Source organism: Salvia splendens, chromosome 2 (assembly GCF_004379255.2).
Source record: "Salvia splendens isolate huo1 chromosome 2, SspV2, whole genome shotgun sequence".
NCBI lineage: Eukaryota > Viridiplantae > Streptophyta > Magnoliopsida > Lamiales > Lamiaceae > Salvia > Salvia splendens.
In genome coordinates, this window is record NC_056033.1 from 10,894,169 (window position 1) to 10,913,544 (window position 19,376).

The following is a 19,376-nucleotide window of genomic DNA, read 5'->3' on the forward strand; positions in this document are numbered from 1 at the left end:
CCATTGCCATTGAGCTAAACTTCAAATCATGATTTGTAAAATATAGATTATTAATAAGTGTTGATTAATAAATCCAATTATGTCGATTAATAAATACTTATATTTAGGAGTGGTGGTCGATTCAAAACTCGTACACATGATTAGCAGGTGTCACTAGGGGCAAACTCGTACACATGATTAGCAGGTGTCACTAGGGGCGGACGCAGAAAAAAATGTGATTGGAGGCTGTGATTTCTAAATTTTGTTCTAAAGTTATATTTTTGGTGTTTTAGATCATTTATAAGGGATTTTATATAATAATTTACATTAAATTTGAATAAATTTTAAAATTTTATAAAAGAAAATAGTTTAAAAAATATTTTTATTAAGGGCTTTAGCCCTACCCTATTTCTACATGGGTCCGCCAATGGGTGTCACTACAAAAGGTTTTTCAAGAATATAAAAATAGACACGCAATTACTTGTTCGGAAGTTTTAAAAAATAGTTATAATCTCAGACGCAAAATAGTTAAAAAGAAACACAAATTATATTAATATTTTGTTTTATTAGAACACTTCCATTTTCATCCCTTAATTTCTGTTGAAACACTCGGAAATTCTTTTTGAAGTGCGAGTGGTATATTTAGAAACACAAATTAACGTCCTCAATAATGGAGTATTAAAAATGGACTTAGCCCTTTTTTTCGTATACATCTATGAAAATATTCATTTTTAATTTTAGAATGAACTGCCCTAATAATCCATGATCTTATCAAAAATACATCAATGCTCCTTAAAAAAATTTTATAGCATTTTTGATACAATAAGACTAAAGTAACCCTAGGCACCAAAAATGTAATTTTTTTATTTTTGAGGACATTTTAGACTTTAAATACTAGTATACTATTTTTGTATTTTTAGTTACTCCTTAAATACTAGTATACTATATTTTATATTTTTATTTACTTAAAATAGTTTATTATTATTATGAGTTTAAAAATAAATACAATCTTAAAATGGTTTAATTATAATTTATTTATTTTTAGTGAATTATAGTAAATTTTTAGAAGAAAAAAATATTATAGTGAACTATAGTAAATTTTTTACTTAAAAATGTTACTTAAATATTTAAATGTTACTATACTTAAGCGAAAAATAAATATTTTAATTACGTTAATTAAAATATAGTATGGTGAGAAAATATTTTTAAAATATAATAATTAAAATTTAAGTGAATTATATCTACCATAAATTAAAGCGAACTCATGCAAACATTTTTAATAAAAATATTAAAGTAAACTAAAGTAACTTTTTTTTATTATCAAAGCTCAATCTATACGTTATTCAAGTAATTATTGAAAAATTTTAAATAAATTATAATTCAAAAGAAAATCTTTTATGTTGTAAAAATATAAAATCAACTAGTAATGTGCTTTTATATATGTCCAAAAAATTGCAAGAATGAAGAGGTACCAAAAATGTGATTTCCAAAGACCAAAAATGCCCTTCATGGTATTTAGGGGATTTGTCAAATGTAGAGGGGTATAAAAAACCTACAGGTACCAAAAATGTGATTTTTAGGGACCAAAAAGGCTATAAATTTTTTTTAGGGATCACTAGTAATTTTTCGATAAGATCAATGACTATTAAGGTATTTCACTCTTAATTTTAAAAGATATAAAATACTCATTTCTCTTAAACTATTTACAAAGTTAAAAATTGTTCATTTTGGGGTGAATGGACAAAATTGCCTTGTAAATCAAATTCTTAAACCAAATATGAAATTCGCAATGGGAAAAACACTACCAAAATACAAAATATCCATGGCATCGTTATTCACTCCTTCGTTAGAGCATCTCCAATGGTTTTAGGCTAGCCATAGGCCAGCCACAAACTCCTCCTGCCACATCATCAGCATTAAAAACTCCTTCTGCCACATCATCAGGACAAGCAACTGGACAAGCAATAGGCTAGCCACAATAAACAAAATTATAAAAAACAAATAATTAACAATCACACAAAATACGGAATTAAATTTACAACACAGATACGGGAAAATTCAATAATAATAGTAAAATTAAAAAAAGTACATTAATTAAAAAAATTACATTAATTTAAAAAAAACATCTTCCACACACGAGCCCCCGCTCCGCCTCACTCCTCGTGGCCGTCGCCGTCGCAGTCGTCGCCGCCGTTATCACCGCTATCCGGGACCCCCAAATCTGCTGCATCTGAGCCCGCGTCTGAGCCCCCCAACTGTGCCGAGGGGCATCCAAATCGACCTGCATACTCTCGAGCATTGAGTGAAGAAACCTCTTCTCCACGGGGTCAGTTGCCGCCCTCCATTCCGCTAAGATCTTGTGCATCTGAGCCCGCGTTTGTTGACGCGCGAAGAAGGCGAGCTCGGTTGGCGAATTGCCAACAGGGGGATGCTGACTGGACCTCCTTGGACCCCTGGACGACCCCCCTCGCTACCCGTTGCGCCCGCCTTTGACCAACCGGGCGAGTGCGGCGAGTAAATGATGGAGGGGACGGGAACTCCTGAACATCCTCGGGGAGGTCGTGGGAACCGCCGCTGCTACCGCTGTAATCACCGGCATAGTTCAGTCGCTGCTTCTTCGGCCAGCCAGCATTGACACCTGCCCGAAACTTCTCGGAGTCCATCAGCACCTCATAGCAGTTCCAGTAGGTGAACTCCTTATAAAGCCCGGGCACGGGGAAGGCTTTCTCCGCTATCCTTCTACAGTCCTCGTCAGTTTGGCCATTGGTCTGCATGCGAAGGGCGTTGGTGTACAAGCCCAAAAATCGGGACACCGCAGCCCTGATTCGGTCCCACCCCTTCCGACACTCCTCCCCGCTGTGTGGCTTCCCCTCCGGGCAAAATGCCTTGTAGGCTGCTGATATTTTAGCCCACAAGTTGACGATCCTCTGATTGTTTGAATGGAGAGGCTCATCGCAAACACTCACCCAAGCCTTGGACAGCGCGACGTTCTCCGGATCCGTCCACTTCCTCGGTGCCGGGCTGTCGTCATCAGCCGGCTGCGACGACTCGTCGACCACCCTTTTGCCCTTCCCCTTGCACTTCTTCTTCTTTGGTGCGCCCTGACCCTGCCATACTCCCCCCGTTTGAACAGGAGTGTCCGCATCCTCGAGATCTATCCCCAACTCCTCTAAGGAGAAAGTATCACACCCAGTGAACTGCGTCTCCGATGGGGTCGATGTGTGCGAAGAAGCAGTCAAAAAATCAAGACTGGGAGGATAGACATTGTCCCCCCCCGGTGTCCCCTGCATCCCGGGCTGCATCCCCGGCTGCCACCCCGGCATCATCTGCATCCCGGCTGCCCACCCCCGCATCATCTGCATCCCGGGTTGCATCCCCGGTACCCCCTGCCCGCCCTGCATCCCCTGCCATCCCGGCATACTACCCCCGGCTACCATCTCGGGCATCATCTGCTGCCAATGGTACATGTTGTAGTACCCAGCCATCGGACCCCATCCACCTCCCACGGGTACCGTGGGAGTTTGAGACCCGCTCGTCACTGGAGTAGAGTCGTTGTTGTTCTCCATTTTGCTTTATTGCTCTTGTACAGAAATTAAGTGAGAGAGAAAACTCGTTAAAACAAGCGATGCGAATGAAAATGACGTGCAAATCGCGTATATATAGTGTTTTGAAAAATTAAAAAATAAATTGAGCTGGCCGATCGCTCCCCGATCGAGAGCCTGCAATGGCGGCCAGCCGACCGGCGAGCGGATATGCCAGTGATGTGTATTTTTCGAGCTTTTATATCAATGAACTAATAACACACAAGCTTAATAAATTAGCTCTAAAATTACAACCTTTCTGCAAGAGTACAGATGTAGTTGTAGTAAAAGAGTGTCGAACCACAGGGAGGCGTTTGATTATTTAACAAGAATTGACAAGATTAATAAACTAAATTTAAGAACTAAAGTACGAAAATAGAGAAACTCAAGAGATAAAGAACATTGCTCCCAACAACATTCAGATGAATTACTATTGCATTGATTCTATATTCAAGTTCATAAGCAATTGAGAACGATGATCAATTTTACACTCTAAAAGTATTGAACATACTTAAAGAAATATAGTACTAATGCTAGCTGAACAGAAAGCCAAAAGTACCTACTCATTAGACTATTATTCCCGCAAAAGCGCAGTAAATATTAGATTAACTTAAAACAAATATTATGGTTAGCTGAATACTTAAAACATCTTCTCATCAAACTAAACTCCCACGGATGCGTAGTAAGTAATAATTCAACTCCAAAGACTTTTTTATATCAATATTCACTTATGCATTTATCTCTGAACAAGGTAAAATTCATAAGTTCTACATCTATGTTATCATCCAATTTCCAAGTTGAAGAGACATTAGAAAGAGGCAAATAATATACTACATTAGATACATCATAACATAGCATATATAAAATGCAAACCATAGACGAAAACCAAAGCAAATGATTAAATATAGAATCTCTACAATCAATTCATCCTACTAGTGTTAGGAGCAATGAAGAAAAACTAGCCACACATGCTAAAGAAGAAAAACCGTAAGACTAATGGTGTTCTCCGATAGCCGGCGGTAGTCCGTCTCCGAGATGATGAAGATTGGATGCCGGATCCTCCTCCCTTCTTCTTCCTCTTCTCCCTTCTTTTCTCTCCCATTCCCCCTTTTTTCTCTCCAATCTTCATTTTCTTCTTTTTCCAGCAAAACTGTCGAGAAACTGCCAATTTGCAGTTGGAAATTGATTCACCCGGCCGGGCGAAATTAAAAGGGAACATCGCCCGACTGGGCGTTTTCATCTGGACTTCGCATGCATTAAATATTTCACCCGACCGGGTGGAATTATTAGGCATAAAATACACCCGGTCGGGTGCCTCATTTTGAGAGCTTTCTGGGCAGTCTGTCAAATTGGGAATTTTGCACAACTTTTGCACCATCCGAGCTTCATTCCTTGTTTCGTTTCACCATTCATTCCTCTTCCTACACCATAAAACATACTTTTGCAAGCATCAAACTATATAAATCATGTAAAGTTAGGGGAATAAAAATGTACAATTTGATTCGCATCAGCCAGCGCCCGAAAATTGGCGTCGGGTCGTCGATTTTTCGCCGAAATGGCGCTCGCCGGTTCCAATGGTTCGGCGAGCGGACAGGCCAGCGCCGGGAATCAGCTAGCCTGTCCGCTCGCCGCCATTGGAGATGCTCTTATACAATTCTGCATGCTGCAGTACTGCAAATTGAAAGATTTACTACCGCTCTATCCATCATTAAATATTTCGTAGCAGTTGTGTTTACTAATTTTCAGTAATAACTAATAACTTTCAATTCTGTGTATTAAAATTATCAACACAAAGATATAATTATATCAATACAATATGTAAATTTAAATATCGACACAAAGACATAAGTTTATCAACACAAGAAGATTGATAATTTTATGTCTTTGTATTGATATTTTTAACATACAAAATTGATATTTAGTTATTAGTTATTACTATAAAAAGTTAGTATTTGATCGCACACCTTTCATATAATATGTACATTTCTGAGATTTGTTAGCTTAGGTTATGCATGCAAGGTTAATCTGTGTTTATTTCGCTTTCTGCTTGACCCAGGAGAGCAGATAAGGCAGTTCTAGCTTGAATTTCGTGTTTACGTCTCGTTTTGAAGCATGCTCTATTTTATTTCGTCAATGGTGTAGAAGCTCTGTTCCATGCTCTGTTTTTACTTGGTTTGGAGAAGATGAAGTAAGAGGTTGTTAGAAATCAGATCTGCTTTTTGCTTTTGCTTTTTTTTTTTACTTTTCACAGTTTCTGCCAGCCCCAGCTAGTTTAGGAAAAATGGTCCCCACTTGCTTTTGCATCTTTGTCTGGCTATTTTAGGAAAGTTTCAGTAGCTTCCTTCAATCATAGGTGTTCTAGTTAGTTTAACTCCAGTTTACAAGTTGCCATGAGTTTGGTTGTCATGCAAGTGTTCGTACTTTTTCCATTCGTTAGGTAAGGTAGATAGTCCCAGTTTAATTCCGACAGGTCAAGTAGATTAGAGTCTTAACCAACTTAATGAATGTGTGGCAGCAGCCGACACCCCTTTTCCGATTGTGTCGTAAAAACAATCTCGAGTAGGTTCCTAGTCTCTGTGGTTCGACTCCGCTCTTGCAGCTTATACTTTGTAATATTTGTTGTATTAGTGGAAAAATTATAAATCTTATTGAAAGGGGAACACGTGCACACGACACACGTGCAAAAAATTCCTCTCTTCAAATGGCGCCGTTGCCGGGGACTATGGTGTTATCTACTTGATTTTGTTTCTCTGACACTGTAAATAGCTTTCGGCTTTCTTTAATTTTCTGTTTTTGATCGTTTTCTTTTGTCCAGTTATGACTTCTTATCCAAGGTGTTTTCCAAGGTTGAAAAAATCAAGGCTGAAGGGGAGAAGGAAAGCTCTCCGATTACATGTGGCTGAAAGAATGCCTATGGGGCTAGGGAGTTTTCTTGTTCTTTCAATTTTATGATTAATGGTTGCATATATGATCCTTGGATACTTTAGAAGCTCATTTTGTAAATACTTTTAGTCGACTTTTAATTCTTGTAAATAGTTTTATAAGAAAATTCCAAGAACATTTAAAAAAATTAAAAAAAATTTAATTAATTTTTTTTTAGAAAATTGAAAAAAGATTTTTAGTTTTTTTAAATCCTTTTTTCTAATTAAGTTTATTTTTTTAAAAAAATATTTTCAAAAAAAATAGGGATAATTCGGAGTTACGCATAAAGGAAGAAACTCCATTACGCATGCACCTTATTATTGCATAACTGGTCAGTTTGCTAAGTACTCTTCGGAAATCTCCTAGGTCAGGTAGATAGGAAAGAATTTAAAAATTTTTGGACTGAACCAGTATACTCCCAAGAATACTTGAGCAAAAGTTGTACATAGGGTGAATATGTTTTTTTCTGAAATTCCTTATTAAAATCCAAACAAAGAAAAAAATTTAATCCCAAAAAAATATTTTTGAAATTCTAAGTAAATATGGGAAAGAAGTTTATAAATGAAAAAAAAATTCTTTTGGATCTTACATCCACTTGACCAATTTGCTTAAGAATTTCAAGTTTTAGTTTCGTAGGTCAGGAAGAGAGTACAAGGGACCTCCAAGAATTCCAATGATGAAGCTCCCAATTCAGGAAATAAGGAAGACGACTACCTGACCCAGCAGAATGACAAGTCAGAAACAGGGGAAACAGAGGATTCCGCCCAGCGGGGGGTGGCCAAACCTGCTCTACAAACTCCAGAACTGTCGATGTTGATGTACAAGCAAGAGAGGACTTACCCCCGTGTCATCCAGTAAGAGAGCAAGGAATCCCCAAAGAAGATGCAACCCTCATGACCAGCAAGAGGACCAAGAATGCAAGCACCACCAACACCCCCAGTAAGGCTAACTCCAAAAGGAGCCAGAAGCAAAATTGAACCACCCCAAATGACCGAGTAATTTTTATTTTCAGTTTTTTATTTATTTTGTTAGATGTCTGCTATGCATGTTGTGTTTCTGTTATCGTGCATGTATATATGTATGTTTTGTGTGCCTTCTCCCACTTAGCCCAATTCTTGGTCTAAGTGTGAGAAGTTTTTGTTAATATAGCATGTGTTTGGTATCTGTGTTTTCTGGGTATATCTTCTCCCACTTAGCCCATTGCTTGGCCTAAGTGTGAGAAGATTGTTGTGTATATACGTTTTGTTAGTTGGTATTTGTGTCTTCTCCCACTTAGCCCATTTCTTAGTCTAAGTGTAAGAAGTTTATGTTTTCTTTGTGCTTGTGATCTTTGTTTTGTTGTCGCCACTAACTACCTTGTTTTCCACCTCATTGGGATTGCTTGGGGACAAGCATGAATGAAGTGGGAGGGAGAGCAGTTAGTGCAGTTAGTGTCAAGCACGTAAATAATCTGTTAGGTCTAAGAGTCAGTAGAAGTTTTTTTTAGGTTCTGTGTTTATGCATAACTGGTATAATAAAAAGCAAAAGCCCCTTAGGAAGAGTAATTGAAGAGAGAATACATGCCAATTTTTGAAACCCTTTTCCTTAATAAATCAAAGTCAGTTGGATGAAGTAAGAACGATAGAAAAGCCTTAATTAAAACTAATTGTGAAGCCCTCTTAAAAGTGAGTTATAAGCCTAGAGTAGAATACTTTCTACTAAACACAATAAAAAGAATAGAGTGGCTGCCATTGATGCTAAGAGAAAAGTGACACAGGTAGTAAGGACTAAAGGCAATAGGGATAACCATTTGAGCTCAATTCTTTCGAACTTGTTGAACCTGCCTCATTGGAAGGGCACCCCTTAGTGAACTCTTTGGGCTTGTACTAAATTTTCTCCATTTTTTGGAACCATTAGTCTTCATGCCATGTGAACAAAGGGGCAGGGATGGAGTAACTCGATGGTAGGGGTAGAAGATAGATTGAGAAACAAAGGAAAAATGAGAAAAAGTAAGGAAAAAATAAACGGGCAAGGAAAGTTGTAACTTGACCCGAGAAAATGGTAGAATATGGGCAGAAAAAATATATATACATGTTATCATGCCTAAGAAAAAGAAAAAAATTAGAAAAGAAAATTTGGGCAGGAACAGCTGTCACCTGACCCAAGAAAAAAAATATAATTAAAAAAGAGGAAAAAAAGAGAAGGGCAGGAAAATTATATGGCCCAGTGAGATAAAGTAGGAAAAAAGGGGCTAATTAGCCAGGGAATATCTCCAGATGTTAGGAAAGATGAAATTTTACGAGGGGAGGTTGTTACCAAGTTTTGTCCCTAAGTTCACATATCCACATCATGCTTTTACTATTACTTTTTGAACTTAGCCCCCCTAGGATCCTCACCGATATACACTGTAATCCCCTAGCCCCATTATAACCCAATGAAAGACCTTAAGGAACTATTCTGTGACATCTGATATTAAGGCATCAGTGGTATGGCAAAATAAAGAGTGAATGATCCTAACATCCCTGGTGAGGAATGAGTGATCGAGCGAATCCAACAGATGGTGTGGGATGGAGTAACTCGATGGTAGGGGTAGAAGATAGATTGAGAACCACATCATGCTTTTACTATTACTTTTTGGAACCATTAGTCTTCATGCCATGTGAACAAAGGGGCAGGGATGGAGTAACTCGATGGTAGGGGTAGAAGATAGATTGAGAAACAAAGGAAAAATGAGAAAAAGTAAGGAAAAAATAAACGGGCAAGGAAAGTTGTAACTTGACCCGAGAAAATGGTAGAATATGGGCAGAAAAAATATATATACATGTTATCATGCCTAAGAAAAAGAAAAAAATTAGAAAAGAAAATTTGGGCAGGAACAGCTGTCACCTGACCCAAGAAAAAAAATATAATTAAAAAAGAGGAAAAAAAGAGAAGGGCAGGAAAATTATATGGCCCAGTGAGATAAAGTAGGAAAAAAGGGGCTAATTAGCCAGGGAATATCTCCAGATGTTAGGAAAGATGAAATTTTACGAGGGGAGGTTGTTACCAAGTTTTGTCCCTAAGTTCACATATCCACATCATGCTTTTACTATTACTTTTTGAACTTAGCCCCCCTAGGATCCTCACCGATATACACTGTAATCCCCTAGCCCCATTATAACCCAATGAAAGACCTTAAGGAACTATTCTGTGACATCTGATATTAAGGCATCAGTGGTATGGCAAAATAAAGAGTGAATGATCCTAACATCCCTGGTGAGGAATGAGTGATCGAGCGAATCCAACAGATGGTGTGGGATGGAGTAACTCGATGGTAGGGGTAGAAGATAGATTGAGAACCACATCATGCTTTTACTATTACTTTTTGGAACCATTAGTCTTCATGCCATGTGAACAAAGGGGCAGGGATGGAGTAACTCGATGGTAGGGGTAGAAGATAGATTGAGAAACAAAGGAAAAATGAGAAAAAGTAAGGAAAAAATAAACGGGCAAGGAAAGTTGTAACTTGACCCGAGAAAATGGTAGAATATGGGCAGAAAAAATATATATACATGTTATCATGCCTAAGAAAAAGAAAAAAATTAGAAAAGAAAATTTGGGCAGGAACAGCTGTCACCTGACCCAAGAAAAAAAATATAATTAAAAAAGAGGAAAAAAAGAGAAGGGCAGGAAAATTATATGGCCCAGTGAGATAAAGTAGGAAAAAAGGGGCTAATTAGCCAGGGAATATCTCCAGATGTTAGGAAAGATGAAATTTTACGAGGGGAGGTTGTTACCAAGTTTTGTCCCTAAGTTCACATATCCACATCATGCTTTTACTATTACTTTTTGAACTTAGCCCCCCTAGGATCCTCACCGATATACACTGTAATCCCCTAGCCCCATTATAACCCAATGAAAGACCTTAAGGAACTATTCTGTGACATCTGATATTAAGGCATCAGTGGTATGGCAAAATAAAGAGTGAATGATCCTAACATCCCTGGTGAGGAATGAGTGATCGAGCGAATCCAACAGATGGTGTGGGATGGAGTAACTCGATGGTAGGGGTAGAAGATAGATTGAGAACCACATCATGCTTTTACTATTACTTTTTGGAACCATTAGTCTTCATGCCATGTGAACAAAGGGGCAGGGATGGAGTAACTCGATGGTAGGGGTAGAAGATAGATTGAGAAACAAAGGAAAAATGAGAAAAAGTAAGGAAAAAATAAACGGGCAAGGAAAGTTGTAACTTGACCCGAGAAAATGGTAGAATATGGGCAGAAAAAATATATATACATGTTATCATGCCTAAGAAAAAGAAAAAAATTAGAAAAGAAAATTTGGGCAGGAACAGCTGTCACCTGACCCAAGAAAAAAAAATATAATTAAAAAAGAGGAAAAAAAGAGAAGGGCAGGAAAATTATATGGCCCAGTGAGATAAAGTAGGAAAAAATGGGCTAATTAGCCAGGGAATATCTCCTGATGTTAGGAAAGATGAAATTTTACGAGGGGAGGTTGTTACCAAGTTTTGTCCCTAAGTTCACATATCCACATCATGCTTTTACTATTACTTTTTGAACTTAGCCCCCCTAGGATCCTCACCGATATACACTGTAATCCCCTAGCCCCATTATAACCCAATGAAAGACCTTAAGGAACTATTCTGTGACATCTGATATTAAGGCATCAGTGGTATGGCAAAATAAAGAGTGAATGATCCTAACATCCCTGGTGAGGAATGAGTGATCGAGCGAATCCAACAGATGGTGTGGGATGGAGTAACTCGATGGTAGGGGTAGAAGATAGATTGAGAACCACATCATGCTTTTACTATTACTTTTTGGAACCATTAGTCTTCATGCCATGTGAACAAAGGGGCAGGGATGGAGTAACTCGATGGTAGGGGTAGAAGATAGATTGAGAAACAAAGGAAAAATGAGAAAAAGTAAGGAAAAAATAAACGGGCAAGGAAAGTTGTAACTTGACCCGAGAAAATGGTAGAATATGGGCAGAAAAAATATATATACATGTTATCATGCCTAAGAAAAAGAAAAAAATTAGAAAAGAAAATTTGGGCAGGAACAGCTGTCACCTGACCCAAGAAAAAAAAATATAATTAAAAAAGAGGAAAAAAAGAGAAGGGCAGGAAAATTATATGGCCCAGTGAGATAAAGTAGGAAAAAAGGGGCTAATTAGCCAGGGAATATCTCCAGATGTTAGGAAAGATGAAATTTTACGAGGGGAGGTTGTTACCAAGTTTTGTCCCTAAGTTCACATATCCACATCATGCTTTTACTATTACTTTTTGAACTTAGCCCCCCTAGGATCCTCACCGATATACACTGTAATCCCCTAGCCCCATTATAACCCAATGAAAGACCTTAAGGAACTATTCTGTGACATCTGATATTAAGGCATCAGTGGTATGGCAAAATAAAGAGTGAATGATCCTAACATCCCTGGTGAGGAATGAGTGATCGAGCGAATCCAACAGATGGTGTGGGATGGAGTAACTCGATGGTAGGGGTAGAAGATAGATTGAGAACCACATCATGCTTTTACTATTACTTTTTGGAACCATTAGTCTTCATGCCATGTGAACAAAGGGGCAGGGATGGAGTAACTCGATGGTAGGGGTAGAAGATAGATTGAGAAACAAAGGAAAAATGAGAAAAAGTAAGGAAAAAATAAACGGGCAAGGAAAGTTGTAACTTGACCCGAGAAAATGGTAGAATATGGGCAGAAAAAATATATATACATGTTATCATGCCTAAGAAAAAGAAAAAAATTAGAAAAGAAAATTTGGGCAGGAACAGCTGTCACCTGACCCAAGAAAAAAAATATAATTAAAAAAGAGGAAAAAAAGAGAAGGGCAGGAAAATTATATGGCCCAGTGAGATAAAGTAGGAAAAAAAGGGGCTAATTAGCCAGGGAATATCTCCAGATGTTAGGAAAGATGAAATTTTACGAGGGGAGGTTGTTACCAAGTTTTGTCCCTAAGTTCACATATCCACATCATGCTTTTACTATTACTTTTTGAACTTAGCCCCCCTAGGATCCTCACCGATATACACTGTAATCCCCTAGCCCCATTATAACCCAATGAAAGACCTTAAGGAACTATTCTGTGACATCTGATATTAAGGCATCAGTGGTATGGCAAAATAAAGAGTGAATGATCCTAACATCCCTGGTGAGGAATGAGTGATCGAGCGAATCCAACAGATGGTGTGGGATGGAGTAACTCGATGGTAGGGGTAGAAGATAGATTGAGAACCACATCATGCTTTTACTATTACTTTTTGGAACCATTAGTCTTCATGCCATGTGAACAAAGGGGCAGGGATGGAGTAACTCGATGGTAGGGGTAGAAGATAGATTGAGAAACAAAGGAAAAATGAGAAAAAGTAAGGAAAAAATAAACGGGCAAGGAAAGTTGTAACTTGACCCGAGAAAATGGTAGAATATGGGCAGAAAAAATATATATACATGTTATCATGCCTAAGAAAAAGAAAAAAATTAGAAAAGAAAATTTGGGCAGGAACAGCTGTCACCTGACCCAAGAAAAAAATATAATTAAAAAAGAGGAAAAAAAGAGAAGGGCAGGAAAATTATATGGCCCAGTGAGATAAAGTAGGAAAAAAGGGGCTAATTAGCCAGGGAATATCTCCAGATGTTAGGAAAGATGAAATTTTACGAGGGGAGGTTGTTACCAAGTTTTGTCCCTAAGTTCACATATCCACATCATGCTTTTACTATTACTTTTTGAACTTAGCCCCCCTAGGATCCTCACCGATATACACTGTAATCCCCTAGCCCCATTATAACCCAATGAAAGACCTTAAGGAACTATTCTGTGACATCTGATATTAAGGCATCAGTGGTATGGCAAAATAAAGAGTGAATGATCCTAACATCCCTGGTGAGGAATGAGTGATCGAGCGAATCCAACAGATGGTGTGGGATGGAGTAACTCGATGGTAGGGGTAGAAGATAGATTGAGAACCACATCATGCTTTTACTATTACTTTTTGGAACCATTAGTCTTCATGCCATGTGAACAAAGGGGCAGGGATGGAGTAACTCGATGGTAGGGGTAGAAGATAGATTGAGAAACAAAGGAAAAATGAGAAAAAGTAAGGAAAAAATAAACGGGCAAGGAAAGTTGTAACTTGACCCGAGAAAATGGTAGAATATGGGCAGAAAAAATATATATACATGTTATCATGCCTAAGAAAAAGAAAAAAATTAGAAAAGAAAATTTGGGCAGGAACAGCTGTCACCTGACCCAAGAAAAAAAATATAATTAAAAAAGAGGAAAAAAAGAGAAGGGCAGGAAAATTATATGGCCCAGTGAGATAAAGTAGGAAAAAAGGGGCTAATTAGCCAGGGAATATCTCCAGATGTTAGGAAAGATGAAATTTTACGAGGGGAGGTTGTTACCAAGTTTTGTCCCTAAGTTCACATATCCACATCATGCTTTTACTATTACTTTTTGAACTTAGCCCCCCTAGGATCCTCACCGATATACACTGTAATCCCCTAGCCCCATTATAACCCAATGAAAGACCTTAAGGAACTATTCTGTGACATCTGATATTAAGGCATCAGTGGTATGGCAAAATAAAGAGTGAATGATCCTAACATCCCTGGTGAGGAATGAGTGATCGAGCGAATCCAACAGATGGTGTGGGATGGAGTAACTCGATGGTAGGGGTAGAAGATAGATTGAGAACCACATCATGCTTTTACTATTACTTTTTGGAACCATTAGTCTTCATGCCATGTGAACAAAGGGGCAGGGATGGAGTAACTCGATGGTAGGGGTAGAAGATAGATTGAGAAACAAAGGAAAAATGAGAAAAAGTAAGGAAAAAATAAACGGGCAAGGAAAGTTGTAACTTGACCCGAGAAAATGGTAGAATATGGGCAGAAAAAATATATATACATGTTATCATGCCTAAGAAAAAGAAAAAAATTAGAAAAGAAAATTTGGGCAGGAACAGCTGTCACCTGACCCAAGAAAAAAAAATATAATTAAAAAAGAGGAAAAAAAGAGAAGGGCAGGAAAATTATATGGCCCAGTGAGATAAAGTAGGAAAAAAGGGGCTAATTAGCCAGGGAATATCTCCAGATGTTAGGAAAGATGAAATTTTACGAGGGGAGGTTGTTACCAAGTTTTGTCCCTAAGTTCACATATCCACATCATGCTTTTACTATTACTTTTTGAACTTAGCCCCCCTAGGATCCTCACCGATATACACTGTAATCCCCTAGCCCCATTATAACCCAATGAAAGACCTTAAGGAACTATTCTGTGACATCTGATATTAAGGCATCAGTGGTATGGCAAAATAAAGAGTGAATGATCCTAACATCCCTGGTGAGGAATGAGTGATCGAGCGAATCCAACAGATGGTGTGGGATGGAGTAACTCGATGGTAGGGGTAGAAGATAGATTGAGAACCACATCATGCTTTTACTATTACTTTTTGGAACCATTAGTCTTCATGCCATGTGAACAAAGGGGCAGGGATGGAGTAACTCGATGGTAGGGGTAGAAGATAGATTGAGAAACAAAGGAAAAATGAGAAAAAGTAAGGAAAAAATAAACGGGCAAGGAAAGTTGTAACTTGACCCGAGAAAATGGTAGAATATGGGCAGAAAAAATATATATACATGTTATCATGCCTAAGAAAAAGAAAAAAATTAGAAAAGAAAATTTGGGCAGGAACAGCTGTCACCTGACCCAAGAAAAAAAATATAATTAAAAAAGAGGAAAAAAAGAGAAGGGCAGGAAAATTATATGGCCCAGTGAGATAAAGTAGGAAAAAAGGGGCTAATTAGCCAGGGAATATCTCCAGATGTTAGGAAAGATGAAATTTTACGAGGGGAGGTTGTTACCAAGTTTTGTCCCTAAGTTCACATATCCACATCATGCTTTTACTATTACTTTTTGAACTTAGCCCCCCTAGGATCCTCACCGATATACACTGTAATCCCCTAGCCCCATTATAACCCAATGAAAGACCTTAAGGAACTATTCTGTGACATCTGATATTAAGGCATCAGTGGTATGGCAAAATAAAGAGTGAATGATCCTAACATCCCTGGTGAGGAATGAGTGATCGAGCGAATCCAACAGATGGTGTGGGATGGAGTAACTCGATGGTAGGGGTAGAAGATAGATTGAGAACCACATCATGCTTTTACTATTACTTTTTGGAACCATTAGTCTTCATGCCATGTGAACAAAGGGGCAGGGATGGAGTAACTCGATGGTAGGGGTAGAAGATAGATTGAGAAACAAAGGAAAAATGAGAAAAAGTAAGGAAAAAATAAACGGGCAAGGAAAGTTGTAACTTGACCCGAGAAAATGGTAGAATATGGGCAGAAAAAATATATATACATGTTATCATGCCTAAGAAAAAGAAAAAAATTAGAAAAGAAAATTTGGGCAGGAACAGCTGTCACCTGACCCAAGAAAAAAAAATATAATTAAAAAAGAGGAAAAAAAGAGAAGGGCAGGAAAATTATATGGCCCAGTGAGATAAAGTAGGAAAAAAGGGGCTAATTAGCCAGGGAATATCTCCAGATGTTAGGAAAGATGAAATTTTACGAGGGGAGGTTGTTACCAAGTTTTGTCCCTAAGTTCACATATCCACATCATGCTTTTACTATTACTTTTTGAACTTAGCCCCCCTAGGATCCTCACCGATATACACTGTAATCCCCTAGCCCCATTATAACCCAATGAAAGACCTTAAGGAACTATTCTGTGACATCTGATATTAAGGCATCAGTGGTATGGCAAAATAAAGAGTGAATGATCCTAACATCCCTGGTGAGGAATGAGTGATCGAGCGAATCCAACAGATGGTGTGGGATGGAGTAACTCGATGGTAGGGGTAGAAGATAGATTGAGAACCACATCATGCTTTTACTATTACTTTTTGGAACCATTAGTCTTCATGCCATGTGAACAAAGGGGCAGGGATGGAGTAACTCGATGGTAGGGGTAGAAGATAGATTGAGAAACAAAGGAAAAATGAGAAAAAGTAAGGAAAAAATAAACGGGCAAGGAAAGTTGTAACTTGACCCGAGAAAATGGTAGAATATGGGCAGAAAAAATATATATACATGTTATCATGCCTAAGAAAAAGAAAAAAATTAGAAAAGAAAATTTGGGCAGGAACAGCTGTCACCTGACCCAAGAAAAAAAATATAATTAAAAAAGAGGAAAAAAAGAGAAGGGCAGGAAAATTATATGGCCCAGTGAGATAAAGTAGGAAAAAAGGGGCTAATTAGCCAGGGAATATCTCCAGATGTTAGGAAAGATGAAATTTTACGAGGGGAGGTTGTTACCAAGTTTTGTCCCTAAGTTCACATATCCACATCATGCTTTTACTATTACTTTTTGAACTTAGCCCCCCTAGGATCCTCACCGATATACACTGTAATCCCCTAGCCCCATTATAACCCAATGAAAGACCTTAAGGAACTATTCTGTGACATCTGATATTAAGGCATCAGTGGTATGGCAAAATAAAGAGTGAATGATCCTAACATCCCTGGTGAGGAATGAGTGATCGAGCGAATCCAACAGATGGTGTGGGATGGAGTAACTCGATGGTAGGGGTAGAAGATAGATTGAGAACCACATCATGCTTTTACTATTACTTTTTGGAACCATTAGTCTTCATGCCATGTGAACAAAGGGGCAGGGATGGAGTAACTCGATGGTAGGGGTAGAAGATAGATTGAGAAACAAAGGAAAAATGAGAAAAAGTAAGGAAAAAATAAACGGGCAAGGAAAGTTGTAACTTGACCCGAGAAAATGGTAGAATATGGGCAGAAAAAATATATATACATGTTATCATGCCTAAGAAAAAGAAAAAAATTAGAAAAGAAAATTTGGGCAGGAACAGCTGTCACCTGACCCAAGAAAAAAAATATAATTAAAAAAGAGGAAAAAAAGAGAAGGGCAGGAAAATTATATGGCCCAGTGAGATAAAGTAGGAAAAAAGGGGCTAATTAGCCAGGGAATATCTCCAGATGTTAGGAAAGATGAAATTTTACGAGGGGAGGTTGTTACCAAGTTTTGTCCCTAAGTTCACATATCCACATCATGCTTTTACTATTACTTTTTGAACTTAGCCCCCCTAGGATCCTCACCGATATACACTGTAATCCCCTAGCCCCATTATAACCCAATGAAAGACCTTAAGGAACTATTCTGTGACATCTGATATTAAGGCATCAGTGGTATGGCAAAATAAAGAGTGAATGATCCTAACATCCCTGGTGAGGAATGAGTGATCGAGCGAATCCAACAGATGGTGTGGGATGGAGTAACTCGATGGTAGGGGTAGAAGATAGATTGAGAACCACATCATGCTTTTACTATTACTTTTTGGAACCATTAGTCTTCATGCCATGTGAACAAAGGGGCAGGGATGGAGTAACTCGATGGTAGGGGTAGAAGATAGATTGAGAAACAAAGGAAAAATGAGAAAAAGTAAGGAAAAAATAAACGGGCAAGGAAAGTTGTAACTTGACCCGAGAAAATGGTAGAATATGGGCAGAAAAAATATATATACATGTTATCATGCCTAAGAAAAAGAAAAAAATTAGAAAAGAAAATTTGGGCAGGAACAGCTGTCACCTGACCCAAGAAAAAAAATATAATTAAAAAAGAGGAAAAAAAGAGAAGGGCAGGAAAATTATATGGCCCAGTGAGATAAAGTAGGAAAAAAGGGGCTAATTAGCCAGGGAATATCTCCAGATGTTAGGAAAGATGAAATTTTACGAGGGGAGGTTGTTACCAAGTTTTGTCCCTAAGTTCACATATCCACATCATGCTTTTACTATTACTTTTTGAACTTAGCCCCCCTAGGATCCTCACCGATATACACTGTAATCCCCTAGCTCCATTATAACCCAATGAAAGACCTTAAGGAACTATTCTGTGACATCTGATATTAAGGCATCAGTGGTATGGCAAAATAAAGAGTGAATGATCCTAACATCCCTGGTGAGGAATGAGTGATCGAGCGAATCCAACAGATGGTGTGGGATGGAGTAACTCGATGGTAGGGGTAGAAGATAGATTGAGAACCACATCATGCTTTTACTATTACTTTTTGGAACCATTAGTCTTCATGCCATGTGAACAAAGGGGCAGGGATGGAGTAACTCGATGGTGGGGGTAGAAGATAGATTGAGAAACAAAGGAAAAATGAGAAAAAGTAAGGAAAAAATAAACGGGCAAGGAAAGTTGTAACTTGACCCGAGAAAATGGTAGAATATGGGCAGAAAAAATATATATACATGTTATCATGCCTAAGAAAAAGAAAAAAATTAGAAAAGAAAATTTTCGCAGGAACAGCTGTCACCTGACCCAAGAAAAAAAATATAATTAAAAAAGAGGAAAAAAAGAGAAGGGCAGGAAAATTATATGGCCCAGTGAGATAAAGTAGGAAAAAAGGGGCTAATTAGCCAGGGAATATCTCCAGATGTTAGGAAAGATGAAATTTTACGAGGGGAGGTTGTTACCAAGTTTTGTCCCTAAGTTCACATATCCACATCATGCTTTTACTATTACTTTTTGAACTTAGCCCCCCTAGGATCCTCACCGATATACACTGTAATCCCCTAGCCCCATTATAACCCAATGAAAGACCTTAAGGAACTATTCTGTGACATCTGATATTAAGGCATCAGTGGTATGGCAAAATAAAGAGTGAATGATCCTAACATCCCTGGTGAGGAATGAGTGATCGAGCGAATCCAACAGATGGTGTGGGATGGAGTAACTCGATGGTAGGGGTAGAAGATAGATTGAGAACCACATCATGCTTTTACTATTACTTTTTGGAACCATTAGTCTTCATGCCATGTGAACAAAGGGGCAGGGATGGAGTAACTCGA